The following is a 12,896-nucleotide window of genomic DNA, read 5'->3' on the forward strand; positions in this document are numbered from 1 at the left end:
CTCCTGAGCTCTTGTGAGAGTGAGTTGTTATGAGTGAGCCTGGCCACTGAATCTCTCTCTGGCTTCCTGTTTCAAGATGTAATCTCTTCCTCCCACACATGCTCCCACCCTTGTGATATCAGATGCCATTAAGGATCTCACTAGAGGCTGAACCAATGCCCCTATCTCCACTCTCCACCAAATCTTGGACTTTGAACCTCTAGTATTATGAGCTCAATAAACTGCTTTTTTTTATACAGTTAGCCTCTGTCAGATATTTCATTATAATAGCAAAATAAATGGTATCTATTACTTGTTTGTTCAGTTAACTTAGCACAGATTTATTGTTTTCTGTTTGTATGGACCAAGCACTGGTGTGAATACAGAAGATATATGTGTAAACAAGACAGACAAAAATCTCTGCTATGTTTACACTTTAGGGGGTAGAACAGACAGGAAATAATAAACAACAAATAAATTGAATGGTGTTTTTTTTAAAAACAAAATGTTTTATTGTACATATTAATTCTCAACTATTTAAAACTAGAATTTAAGGAACTTGACAACTGCTATTCAGAATATCTATGAAATTGTATTACTATCTTGTTTTTTTATAGTTGCTGAAAATAAGGAAGAAAAATGTATTCTGGTTTTCAGTAGTAAAGCTCAAAAAGATTCTAGAAATGGGATTAAATTTACTATTAGCCCTGAAAACTAAAAATAATAATTTACCAGGTTCTTTATCTTTCATCATCCACTGGTAAGATTTTAAGAGGTTCAGAATCTGTTCCAACATAGAAGTAAGGCCACTTGGTTTTGGTAGAAGAATCATTGAAACTCTACAGGAGAGACCTGTCATCCACATTGTAAAAGGAAATCTTACCCAATTCAATCCTCCCTTCCCCCCCCCAAAAAATGCCATTCTTACTGAATTTTGGTACTTGGCAGAAGCGGGGGTTTTTTTAGCACCAAACACAACATAACCACTCTCAAAATATCGCCCCAATGCCCAGAAGCCATTTAGGACTGATGGCCGATTCCTCCATTTCCTAGGAAGACAGTTTTGACACATACCCAATGTCCACTGAGGTTTGTTCCCTACGTCTACCTCTTAGTAACGTGTACCAGAATTAAATGTCTTAGAACCCAGGACAGCAGGATAGAGATAAAATCTCTTTGGGTTATAACAAACACTTTGTTTTGTTCTTCCATATTTTACCCTTTTTCTATCCTCAGAGACAATAAGCTGAGGATATGCTGTGTCGAGATCTAAACCATCTATTGGAAATTGCTGTATGATTCTCTCCAAGCCAGAATACTGTGGAGGAAGACAGAAACCATATTTCTTTAACCCACATGAAGAAAGTTCAGGGAATTTTAGGTTTCGATACCTTTGGCGTATACTCTTAACATGCTTCAGTAATGCCAGGTCTGACTGCACACACTTGCCCTCTATTTCCTTCATTAAGTGTTTTTTAATGTGGAAACATGACCTGAAAAAGTTACAAGGTTTTCATTTAGTTTTGATGAAATGTTCAACTCTTCTTCTTGTATCTGCTTAAGCAGAGCCTCTTGCTCATTCTGTAAAAACAATCTAATTTGCTCAAATTCAGAATTTATTTCTTCTTTCCTATATTCTACCTTTTTTCTTAGCTCAAGGGATTTCCTGCCTTTCAGAATTAGCACTTTTTCAACTCGTTTCACATTATTCTTCAATGGCTGAATGCTAGATTCTAGAATTCTTCTGTGGTAGGTGGCAGCTTTCTTAATGGGACAAATGTAGTGCCTGTGATGTTCAGCAGAGAAACTGCACTGGGTACATAAAATCTATAGATCCTTCATGCAGAAAAGGGTCAGAAATTGATTATGTTTCTCACATACAGCATTTTCTTGTCTCTTCCTCTTGCTTTTTCTGATCTGGAGTAGTTTAGCAATTTCAGTCCAATTACAGAGCTGGGGCTTCCTCCTGAACTTGCTTTGTGGAAACCAAAATTGGCAAACAGGACAGGGAAAGGAATCCTTTAGATCCTTCCAGGACAGATTGAGGCAGTCAAAACAGAAGTTATGCCCACAGTTAATAGTCACTGGGTCTTTCAAGTAATCCAGACAGATGGGACAACTGCACTCCCCTTGGAGGTCTGCCAGGGTGGTCACAAATTCCATTGAGCTGAGAGTAAAGGTGGTGCACAAGGTAACACTCCTTTCATAAACCTGCCTCCCTAGAGCTCAGGTCTAAATGTGATGTATGAAAGTAGATAGCCTTCCAAGTCCATGCACACAGACTAGATGTAGGTTTCACTGGCCTGGCTTGTTGGTGGATGTTACTTAAAGTCTTGTTTAAACCTCTGCACCTTAGCTCAAAGGATAAGAAGAATTCATAGCTTATAGCTCTATCACAGATTAGCCCATCTGCACTTAAGTTTTATGACTTTCTTTAAGAAAGCAGCCACCGACCTAATGGATTAATCATTCCTTTACAGGGTAGAGATTTAAGAATGCCACCATAACAAATGATGGGGAAAACTGATGACCTTAAAGGGATACAGTGTAGGGTTGGCGATGTAGTTCAGTGATGCAGCATTGGACTGGCATCTGTGAGGCCAAGGATTCAATTCATAAAAATGTACAGCCTTCAGATCCTATGTCAAAATGTTTCACATATATTCTTTTTACTCCCTTCGGTAAAACTTTCCTTAACTGGATCAGGTAGAACAACAGCTCTCCACTCACACTGTGTAACACTCCAAGAGCACCCGCCCACTCTCACCTAGTGTTTTTGAAAGGGCATAAGTGCTATGAAAAAAATGTAGAGCCTTATATGGGGAAATGAAAATGCTGGATGAGGGGAAGAAAGACACAATTAAAAATATGATGGTCAGAGAAATATTGTGAAAAGGACATTTGAGCAGACTTAAAGGAGATAAGAGTAGGATGCCTGGGGAAAGCACTTAAAGCAGGTAGATGGCCAGTGCAAGGCCCACAGGAGAGCACGTGGCGGGGGAGTTTGCGGGACTGCTTGGGGTCAGTGTGACTGGAGCAGGATGGTGGTGAAGGCAGTGTTAGAGGAGGGGTCAGGAGATATATCAGAGATCCTTACTGGAGGCCTGCAGTAGGAATTTGACTTTTACTGTCAGTAAGATGGATAGAAGCATTTTAATATTTCAAAGCATTTTCTATTATAGAAAAAGTTCAACACACAAAAGTAAATGATTTAGAATAATTAATGTTCATGTCTGTCACCCAGCTTCAACAATACCTGCTCATGGTCAGTTTTATTTCATCTAGACTCCCATTTACTGCTTCTTTTTTCCTACTATCTTGAAGGAACTCTCCAATATCATATTATTTCATCATAAATATATATGTCTCTGAAAGATCAAAAACTATTTTTGTCACGATTACAATAGTATTATCCTACCTTTAATTAATAATCCATGAATATCATGAGATAATAAGGCCTTTTTCAAATTTTTACTTTTCTCAGAAATATCATAAATGTTTATTGGCTAATTTTTTACTGTTTGTTTGAATTAGGATCCAAATAGTAGTATCCACAGAATGGGAGTGGTTGATTTTTCTCTCTTTCCCTCTCATTCAGCAATTTTTACAATAATGAGTTGGCTTTGTAGCTTTGTCTAATAGTGACCAATTACTTGTGTATTTTTTAAAGTATTGTTATGAGCCATTGGTTTAAACAAGTTTAATGACTGCCGGTCCAGTGACACCTATCCATTGATGTTGGATTGTCCCATCTTTAACATCCAGTGGCTTGCTGGAGCTAGCTCCACTTGTGAGAGCTGACTGCTAAATATTGTTAAATATGCAAGAAGTTTGTTGACTGGTAGTGAAACATAGCCGTTATTAAAAAATTAAATTATATGAACTTATAATCAAATAAATTATATTAAAATCAAATGGCTTGATTTATTGTTTTGTTGATTTTCTAGATTTAAGAAAGTAATGTTGAAAATGTGTGTTAAACTTCAAAACGTATAGAGTCTTTAGTTACTTCATTGTAAGTAGTATCAAAAATGATAACATATTCTTCCAGTAATTTAAAACTGTTACACATTTAAACAAAGAAACAGTTTACATAATTGACAAGCAAAATTCTGACATACATCTTCCTTGTTTTGCTGTGGAGTAAACCAGAGGTTAGCAGACTGTGCCTGGCCAGCAGCCTGATTCTGTTAATAAAATTTCATTGGAACCTCACTGTGTACATTTATTTACATGGTGTCTACACCATGCTTTGATGCTGCATTGGCAGAGATGAGTAGATGTGACATAGACTATATATTTCACAAGCCTAAGATATTTATCGTCCAATCCTTACTTAGTTTGCTGTCCTCTAGTCTAAACTGACATTCATGTCAGAACTACATTCGTTTAACAGTTATAAATATAGTTTGGCAACTAACATATAAGTTTGGCAAATATCAATGAAAACATTTTGTAAGAATTAAATGGTTTTATGGAATTTATCATAAGTAATACTATGTTTTTATTATTTTTAATTATGTTCATACATGCTTCATATCTATAAAACTGAACATATATACATATCCCAGTCTGAAAGCAGTTGTTTTACTGTTTACATTTACCAGCATACTGCTTGATCCAGATGAACTGTCTCTAGCAAAAGGACCCAGTAACTGATTTCATTACTAAAATCACTCTGCCCTTTGAATGAGGGATATGGAAATTAAGTAAAAGCAAGAATCATCAGGTTTATAGGAATGTATCTGAAGCTTATCAGGAGTAGTTAGTGTGGCACAGAAATTCTTATCAGTGTATATTTAGAAACAATTGTAGAGTTTATATTTAAGTTTGTTATTGATTTCGTAAGCAGTAGTCTCTAAACTGCCTCCAGAAGATAATTGGAAGAAAACATGTGTCCCCTGCAAACAAATCCTTTGTGCCCACTCTTATGCCAGGTACAAGAAGATACACAAATTTAAGCATTCTTAAAGAATGTTTTTGTTAATTTTTATTGAATTCTCATATCTATAATGAAACCAGTGTTATAACTGAAAAAGTATAGTTCCAACTTGAATGTTGGTTGATATTTTCCTTTATGTCAATGAGGAAGACAAAAAGTAAAACATCAGACATAGGTTGAAACTTCATTTTGAATGAAGAGTGAGTTTTTTTCTGAGTTGGATAGTAGTCTTTATAGTTCCTCAGGTCTTTTTTTTTTTTTTTTTTTTTTTTTTTTGCTATTCACATGGATTGGCTACATACATGGTACACTTTAATCTGAATTTTCAACATTTTCTCTATGACTTTCTTACATCTTGATAATCAACACAACAGTAGGACATTCTGTGTTTTGTAGCATATTTTGATTTTCATGTACATACTGTCACCATGGGCAATTTCAAGTCCTCAATGGGATGCCAGTGAATGTAAGGAAGAGAAGTGCAGCTTACACTGTGTATAATGCTTCCATCATACAAGATGGGAGTAGTCGCAGAATAACATGCTTAAGAGTGGTGAATTTTATTTTGTTTTCAATGTAACTGAATTTTGAGTTTATATGATTTAATTTTAAATGTAATTTTAAACCATATATCTACTCCAGCACACCACTGGGTGGATCTCACTATTTGCAGTAGATGTGGATCTGGAAAAGTTGATACTACTCAAAATTTTAAAAATAGAACTTAAAAGTGAAGATAGATGGGCTCTACTTAAAGGAAACTTGCCCTGAGTCCTTCGTGAAATGGCGGGTTCTTCTATAAAACAGTTATCTCCCAATATCAGATTAGTTTTTGGAGGAACACCTATTCATAAGACTAAGAGTGCTCACTTCGGCAGCACATATACTAAAATTGGAACGATACAGAGAAGATTAGCATGGCCCCTGTGCAAGGATGACACACAAATTCATAAGACTAAGAGTACAAAAACCAAGGAATTAATGATGGTATTTTTTATCTCTGTGATAATGATGTTTTAGTTTTAACCCCAAAGAGTACCTTGGGGACTATAAATTCCCTAGCTAATGTTCTGAAATTTCTTTTGAACTTACTTCTTAAAGAAATCAAAACAATTTTGAGTAACAATTAGTACAAGTAAGCACTTGTTTCTAAGGTGATATAACTTGGTGATCATGCTGATGCCTAAAATGAAGGAAGAGGGAGAAATAAAACAATGATAACTGAAATAAAATGCAGGATCTTAAACAAATTTTCTTTCTGATAGTTTGTCTGTCCTATCACAGGTATGTGGTTTTTATACCATTAGCAAGTTAGACCTGTTTCTTACCACTGCTCCCTCAGATGATTTGTCCCAGAGAAACTTCTCTGGAATTGGAGGAGAAGTTGGCAGGATGCCTGTAGAATAGCAATGGGTATTCCCAGAGAGTGAGAGTTGGTGCCGGCAAGTCTTTGGAACATTAAAGTGTACACTGGATAGTGTATTATTTGGTGGACTGTCACAGGACTCTACTCAGACTGGTTCTGAGGTTTTAAAAGGCATTTTGATTTTATATTGCTTGAATTCTTCATCGTATTTGTGAGTGTTTTTCATGAAAGGGTAATTGTATTTTGATTTGAGGGAAATAATGACTTTTTTCTTTCACACGGATATAAATATCTAAGAAAAGCTCTTAGCTTTCTCTTAGCTTTTTTACATGATTATTTACCTCAGTATCTTAAGTGATGTTTTTGTTAAGGTCAAGAAAGAAAAAGGTAGAAGAAAATAAGAGAACTTATGGAACTACTCTTAGCTCTCTATATTCACTGGGGGAAAACTAATTTTCAGCTGTATCACTCCTCACAGTCTTTTCAGAGTTTTTGAAATATGTGTGTGTGTGTGTATATACACACACATATATATATATATACACACACATATACATACACATATATGTACATATATCTATATATATAGATATATGTGTATCTCTCTCTCTCTCTCTCTCTCTCTCTCTCTATATATATATATATATATATATATATATATATATATTTTATTTATTTATTTATTTATTTATTTATTTTAACTGCCAACCTTAGGGATTTCTCAGAAACTTTATCTGTCAATGGAACTATTTGGGGGAGATAAGAGTAGGGAAGAGTGGAATTTGAGGATTTATGGGGTTGACAGATTACAAATAGGTTTGAATTACTTCAGTAGCATATTAATATTTGAGCTCTGTGCTATTACAGATAGGGACATGGAATCATATTATTTTCCTTTATATCTGATAGTGAAAAAACTACTTTTTCAAAGTAGTGATTGGCCTGGTTGTTGGAGGTCGCTCGCTGATAGGAGAATAATAAAATCTTAATCTTTATTCTAAAGCTACTTATTTATAAATCAAATAAATGAGTGATATTACAAGTAATTTTTAGTAATTTTTTATCATATGGATTTGGATTCTGGCTGTTTTGCCTTATATTTCATTTTTCTTTTTGGCATTTGATTCTTTGGAACCTCCTAGATGACATAATCCCAGAGGTCAGTGAGGCTACAATTATCACTGGCGAGGGTCATTTGTTCTCAAATATACTTAGTTTTTCACTAGTTCTGTGTCTGACTTATTAGTTAGAACACTCCAGGCTTTGTTAAAGATTCTACTGACCTGGGAGGCAGAGAAATCTAAAATTGATTCCTAAGTTCTTAGCTGTGTCATGGGTGAGCAGTGTCTTAATTCATTAATTGTGATCTTATTTATTTTGAGTCTCAGTGCATCAGTTGTTAATAAGAACTTACCTTAGGGTTGTTGTGGAATTTAATTTATTTATACTCACACATACATACACACAACAACATATACTTAGAGTAATGTCCAGATATGTCAAGAGCAGCAGTTATTAATTGTTTTAATGTTGCCATCATCATCATCTTCAGATCCACTGGTACATGATAGAGTTTTTTTTTTTTTTCTAATTTTTTTTTCTTTTTCTTTTTTTTTTCTTTTTTTTTTTTGTGGTGCTGGGGATTTAAAGAAAGGTCAAGAAAGAAAAAGAAGAAAATAAGAGAAATTATGGAACTACTAGTGCATGCAAGGCAAGCACTGTACCAACTGGCTATGTCTCTAGCCCTGTTTCTGATTTTTGTTCATCCAAGAAACCACTTTTTCTATCAGTGAGAAAATGCTCATAGATTACACTCTTGACTCTGCTACTTATCTGAACCCAGTTCTCTTCAAAATGGGTACGAGGTAGAAAACTGAGTACCTTCTGATGGGAAAGAAATGAGAAATAAACAATCTATTCCTTCTTCTGCCTTCCACATTCATTAAAATGAGTTGCTCTTATTGATATTATAAAGAAACAATTCTATCTTTTCCCTCCTTTATGTTTTTATTGACAGTGCTGTCCAACCATAAATGACAAATCCCTTTTAGCCCTCTTGTTATAAGAAATATAGTATGTCAAATACAGTATGTTAAAGGCCAGTGTAGCACACAAAAATTTATGCTCTTGTTGTAATAAAACTGGGACCTACAGTGTCTTCAGACATTACTTGATTTTGAAGACTTGATATCAAATTTCCAACAGATACAACAGTTGACATTATTGTATGGCCCTTGATACCGGCTTTGTCAGTGGGCCTGAGACTTGATGAGGATGACATCAGAGTCTTTACTGCTTGCTTCTTCACTTTCTTCAGGTCTCTATTCATATGTCATCTTCTCATTGATGCTTTTTTGGGGCACCTTATTGAAAATTTTAGCCTCTGTTCTATATATATACATCCTATCTTCAAATCCTGCGATGTGGGTTCTAAGTTCCAGAGGGCAGCACTGATTTCCAAGATAAACTGACTTGAGCTTTTTTGCTAGCCCATTTCAGACTGGGCTAGAGAATAGTGAGGACCCATATTCTAATATCCCCAATTCCTGAAATCATGTTGGAGGTGGGATTTTCAACTGTTTACTTACCTGATCTCACTTCTTTTATCCCTGCCTCCTCGTCTTTGCCCTTAATAAAGAGCACTTTGGATCATCCTCCATTTGAGAATGGGGCAAGGAAATAGAAAAGGATTCATTTGCTAATTGTGTTCATTCTTTTCCCTCCTATGGTATATTATGGCTGTACTTTAATTTACTCATTTAGTTTGTTTTCCCTCTCTACTAAAATGTAACCCATGAGAAAGTACTCTTGTCCATCTTATTCATTGTTTCATTCCTAGCACTTACATGTAATGCCTAGAAGGTGCTCATTAATTGTGGATTAAACATGGCTCCTAGAGAATTTATTTCATGACACTTATTATATGTAATGTCTTAGCATCCTTGATTTGTGTCTCTCAGTTCATCTCATACTAAAAATGGCTACAATGGCAGTTAAATAGTTTGAAATTCACTCTTTGAAAATTGTTTTCAAAAAATGAATTCTTGTCGGTTGCAGTGGCACATGCCTGGAATCCCGGTGGCTCGGGAGGCTGAGGCAGAAGGATCAAGAGTTCAAAGCCAACCATAGCAATGGATAGGCACTAAGCACTGGGTGAGACCCTGTCTCTAAATAAAATACAAAATAGGGCTGGGGATGTGGCTCAGTGGTTTGAGTGCTCCTGGTACCCAAAAAAGAAAAAAATAAATGAATCCTTAAATATTTGAATTTTCATTTGAAAAATGCATTTGGTGATCCCATAAGGTAGTACTTATTTAAAAAACATTACTGTATTATCTTTAAAATATGTATTAATTCATTTAGCTAATTGATAAATTAAGAGTAAGCACACAGTGGACTAGTTTTACCATTCAAAAACTCTTTGTTGAGTCTATCTTGCGTGACACAGTGAACTCACAGGGGTGCCACAGGAAATTTTAAAATTTCAAGAGAAGACATTTTAATAACAAAATGTTTTCCCTTAAAAATTTAAAATCCCAGTACTTGCATACTAGAATTAAGGATTGTGCCACTGTGCCTGGCCACCTTGCTGATATTTTTAAATTTAAAGTTTCTAACTACCTAATTTGAAAATAATCTTTAAACTTTAGAAATGAGAAATCGAAATTATCTATTAGTATTTTAGCCCCATCCCAATTATAGTCTCTTCCTCCCTCTGAAAGTGATCCCTATACTTTTGATTTACACATTGGGATCATTTTATATAAAGAGACACTTCTGGCCTGGGGCTGTAGCTCAGTGGCAGAGCACTTGCCTAGCATGTGTGAGGCACTGGGTTCAATTCTCAGTACCACATAAAAATAAACAAATAAAATTAAAGGCATTCTATCCATCTTCAACTACAAAAAAATTTAAAGAGATTTTATTTTATTTACCGTGAGATTTGTTCTTATAATTCCATTTCTTTCCTGAAATTGCCAGTAAGCCTATTTTCTTTAATGTTTTGAATGTAGTAATAATAGCATCTTGTAATCTTTTTAGTATTGGTCTTGATTGTTTTTTTCTGGTATACAGATCAGATTTTCCTATTTCTTTCTATGTCTAACAATTTTTTATTATATTCTTGACATTGTTATTGGTATTTTGTAGGGACTATGGATTCTGTTAACTTTTCTCTGATGAATATATTTATTTCAGCAGGTAGTTAATTTTGCTCAACACAAACTCATTATTATCTCTTGCATTAGGCAGTTGCTGAAATCTGTTTAGGTTTTGATTTGGGGATGTATTTGCATGTGTGTGTGTGTGTTTTTTGAACTACTATCTATTTTTCGGTTTTAATTGATGTCTGATTGATGTACAGTAAACTCTACATACTTAAAGTGTACAATTTGATAAAGTTTTTGACATATGGACATACTTCTGAAACCATTGTAATAGTCAAAATAATGAATATCCATTATTCCAGAAAGTTTCCTAATACTTTCTTTCCTCCTTTTCAGCTCTGTGCCCAGGCAATCACTGACATGTTGTCTGTCAACATAAATTGGCTTACATTTGTTGAATTTTATATACATGAAATTGTAGAATGTAATTAGCATATCTGTTTCTTCAGGAAAGTCTGAAGGAATTTTTATTGAATTGCATGAAATCTATAGACCAATTTGGAGAGAATGGATGTCTTAACAATATTGAGTTTTCCAATTAATGAACATAGTATATCTCTCCATTTCTTTACATCTTCTTTAATTTCTCTCAGCAGAGTTTTGTAGTTTTCAATGCATCTCTTGTACATAATTTATAAACTTACCCATACATATTTCATATTTTGTTTTTATATGATATCATTTTTTAAGAGCAGTTTTTGGTTCACAACAAAATAGAACAGAAAGTAAAGAGAGCTCCCATATGTTTTTCTTCCACGGTGAACATCCTAAACTAGAGTGTAACATTGGTGAATCTACACTGGCACATTGTTATTACCCAGAGTCTATAGTCTACATTAGGGTTCATTCTTGCACATTCTGTTGATTTTGACAAATGTGTAATGATGAATATTCACTATTATAGTATCATACAGAATAGTTGCGCTGCACTGAAAATTCTCTGTGCTCTGCCTATTCATCTCTCCTTCCGTCCCTCCAAATTACTGCCCACCATTGATCTTTTTACTGTCTCCATAGTTTTGCCTTTTCCAGAATGTCATTTTCATATTAGCTTTTTATACAGTATTTGTTTAGGATACTGCTGCAGTCTGGCTAGGCACAAATCACGAGCCACTGAAGCAGGAACAAACTTTATTTTTGAATTGCAAGAAAACACTTCACACACGCTCCCGGAGAATTCTCCCGAATGCCACGCGGCTCGTCCAGGAACCCGCAGCCAGAAATATCTCTCCCGGAAATCCCTCCTCCTGCACATCCCCAACCAATGGAACTCTCAGGGAATCCCCGGGAATCCCCACGAGAACTCCAAAGTAGCACGAGAACTCAAAAGTAGCGGCCGAGGTGGATAGTAATGCCTCGCCTGTCAATACTGTTGGCAAAATGCCAGGGGCCATACAGACTCGGCCATGGCTCTCAGCATCTCCCCCCTTCTGTTTAATTAAACAACAAGCAATGTGGCTTAGGGACCATGCCTGTTAGGTTGTCCAATTCAACATATGGTTCTTACCCGTCATCGGATGAACTGACCTCTAGGCGTCAGCCTCCTGTCTTAGGTTGGTACCACTGCAATTGGATCATACCCGTCACTGACTGCCGGTCCAGCATACAGCCATACTTGTGGATAGGCCTTTGCACCAGTGGGGGGGTGGGTGAGGTTCTTTGCCTCACCTCTGTTGGCCCCCAAATTTTAGACCATCACTAGTAGAAGGGAGGAGGATGCAAAATGCCACGACACTAAGCCAATTGAGGGCTCCTTTCAAAAATTGTACCACCGGTGACACCATCAGCAAAAATACTCCAGCACTACCACAATTCGCTGCACCAACAGATAGTTCACAATGCATACAAGTGATACATAGTCCAGGCAAGTTCTGCAAGCAGTTCAAAGGAGAGGAATCTGTCAATATGTCCATTTCCTCCCAAAGTAAATCGACTCCTTGATTGAGCATTACTTGTTGAGTTATTATTCATTGATGCATCAGTTTATACAGTTTGTTGTAATAACTATCAAAGAAGCTGTAGTTTGGTTTTATCTTTGTCTTCACCGGCACTGGGATGAAGATAGGAATTCTGGCAATGATGCTAGAAAAACAATTATGTAACATTCCAACAGGCACTAAGAAAACAATTTTTTGAACAATTTACATTATCCTGAACAGAATTATTAAATATAATGAAAAGGAAAGGTGAAAGTAAACAAACAGATCTGTTAACCTCCTTATTTGTTCACATATTAAAACAATTTTCAACAGCTGTTTACCCAATCTAAATTAAACCATTAAAATCACGTGAATAAAAAAATTCAGATCCATTTATTCATGAGTGCTCCTCATGTATGATATATGGACATATGCACATACAGACATACAACACAAAACAGAAGTGTGCACACATAACATACAACACATAAGACAATAGTAAAGGCCTTGTAGCTTTACCTAGG

General features: G+C 35.6%; 1 protein-coding gene, 1 non-coding gene and 1 pseudogene across 2 annotated transcripts in view; 2 read left to right on the forward strand and 1 right to left on the reverse strand.

Moving 5' to 3' along the window:
• Positions 1–12,896, forward strand: part of Taf3 (TATA-box binding protein associated factor 3) — a 178,536-nt gene that overhangs the window by 26,021 nt on the left and 139,619 nt on the right. The gene's annotated exons all lie outside the window — the stretch shown is intronic.
• On the reverse strand, positions 720–2,142 carry LOC143379626 (tripartite motif-containing protein 60-like; annotated as a pseudogene).
• On the forward strand, positions 5,784–5,890 carry LOC143379762 (U6 spliceosomal RNA). Its single transcript, XR_013088540.1, has one exon. It is a non-coding gene; the product is annotated as a U6 spliceosomal RNA (small nuclear RNA).

Source organism: Callospermophilus lateralis, chromosome 13 (assembly GCF_048772815.1).
Source record: "Callospermophilus lateralis isolate mCalLat2 chromosome 13, mCalLat2.hap1, whole genome shotgun sequence".
Taxonomy (NCBI): Eukaryota; Metazoa; Chordata; class Mammalia; order Rodentia; family Sciuridae; genus Callospermophilus; species Callospermophilus lateralis.